Here is a 2102-nt window from a genome sequence, read left to right as displayed (position 1 = left end):
ATCTTAGTTCCAAAAAGAAAAATTATTTACGAATTATATATATCTCAACATAATTAGGTAAATTTCGTGATTTTTCCATATTTTGTCAATTTTTGAACTTTAAATGCTAATAAAAAAAAACTGTGACTAAGGATTTTTAATATTTTTCAAATGTCATTGTAACAATATAGTAGGAGCCTTGTATTAAATTTTCAAGTATTTTTACTCAACAAATAAAGTTGTATTGACATTCATAGAAAAAAAAACTAATTAAATTGGAAACTGGAATTGTCTGTAAACAGCTCAAAACAAATCAAAATATTTTGAAAAATTTATCATGTATAGAAAATGGAAATATAAACAACCAGTGAAAATGTCATGTATCTACAGTCATTCGTTTTAAAGTTACACCAAAAACCAAAATCAATTTTCTCGAAAACAGATTTTGCGTAAAAATTCCCGTTTTTCCTTAATTTTTCTTTTGTTTTTCACGGCGCTTTTGAAAACTACTGGGAATTTTACTTTTGAGCCCCCAACGTACCAACTAGATTCACTTTCCTATCAGAAAAGATACTGTTGAAGAAAATCCAAGCACTTTTACTGTCCTAAAAGGTGATGACACACACAAAAAAAAATTTATAAAAAAAACACACATCATTGTAAAATCAATACATTCATCGTTCCACTCAGAATCTAAAAAACTAATGAAATGGGAAACTGAAAATGTCCCTAAGACAGCTCAAAACATTTTTTCGAAATATTTTGAAAGTTGTTTCATGTATAGAAATGGCTAAAATAAACATTCAGTGAAAATTTCGAAAAATTTCGATAATTGTTTTTAGAGTTACACCAAAAGCCAAAATCGATTTTGTGAAAAACCGATTTTGCGTAAAAATTTCCGTTTTTCGTTAATTTTTATTTTGTTTTTCCGGGCGCTTTTGAAAACTATTGGGAATTTAAACTTTTTAATTTTGACCTCCCAAAAGTACCAACTAGATTCACTTTCATCGGCATCAATAAATCACATATATCATAATATTATGATATGCGTCATATCCTGCGAATATTACGCTGGCGCGCGTCTCGACGATCGGCAAGAAAATATGTATTTTCCTGTTGCGACGGACGAAAAATATTGGTCCGCGGATTAAGCGACGCCCGGGTGAACGGAGAACGCATACCCAGGTATAGGCAAAACGCGCGCGTATTATAATATGGTTATACGTGGCTGATAGGTGTGTTATACCATGGTTATATTATATAATGTAAAATAGTATGGACTATGGTAGGAATAATAGGTATATAACGATCGCCGTCTTGTTGCCGACTCGCGTGTAAAATGTGTACACCGCGAGAAATCAGTACTCCACCTTCAGTGGTCGGTTTCGCGCGTATTTATACTATACTGGTAACCTATTCCTAACTATACCTATCTATTATAATATTATTGTCGTGCAGGCGTGCAGCTCGCGTGAAAATAGGAGTGTGTGCGCACGCACGCGTGTATCGTGTATATTGTGTGCGAGATGATGTTAATATAATGTTATCGAATACAAAATAATTAGGATCGATAGCGCAAGAAACACCGTGCACAATAATATTAATATTGTCCCGGTACTGTTGCATTACAGCATCTTCGTAAAATGAATGGATTTTAAACACTAGGTAGGTGCCTATATATATATATATATATATATATTATACCAGACTATTCTTATAACCTACACGCATATAATCCGTAATATAATATTAAAATTAAGTTATAATTAAAAGTTTTTTTTTTTTCGTTGATATTAAGCCCCGCGACTGGAAAACGCTAAACATAATATTACGAACCTTATGTATACGAACGATACGGTGTATATATTAAGATATCAGTAAAAGTTGAGATTAATAATTACATTTTATACCGCGTACTATGTAGACCTGTGTAAACTACAACTAGTACACACTTAAACGTCGCTGTGTAAATATGGACGATTTAAAAATTATTAAAAGTGAACGAGGCCGTGACTTAATTGTGTATAAAAAATATACATTTTACGAAGAAAAACATGTTAATGATGGTATTAAATGGCGTTGTACCCATCGTGGTTGTCTTTCAAAACTGTATCTTAATGATA

At 31.9% G+C, this 2102-nt stretch overlaps 1 protein-coding gene across 1 annotated transcript in view; it reads left to right on the top strand.

The window, feature by feature from the left end:
* The first annotated feature begins 1378 nt into the window (after nt 1-1378).
* The window catches only part of LOC100169220 (ATP-binding cassette sub-family G member 4), a 31810-nt gene continuing 31086 nt past the window's right edge, over nt 1379-2102 (top strand). Inside the window, exon 1 of the mRNA XM_029489156.1 lies at nt 1379-1644. The gene's annotated coding sequence lies outside the window, so the exon portion shown is untranslated. The remainder of the gene's footprint in view (nt 1645-2102) is intronic.

This window comes from Acyrthosiphon pisum, chromosome A2, assembly GCF_005508785.2.
Source record: "Acyrthosiphon pisum isolate AL4f chromosome A2, pea_aphid_22Mar2018_4r6ur, whole genome shotgun sequence".
Lineage (NCBI taxonomy): Eukaryota > Metazoa > Arthropoda > Insecta > Hemiptera > Aphididae > Acyrthosiphon > Acyrthosiphon pisum.
The sequence above is the reverse complement of the archived record's forward strand: the minus strand, read 5'-3'. Positions and strand labels throughout refer to the sequence as shown.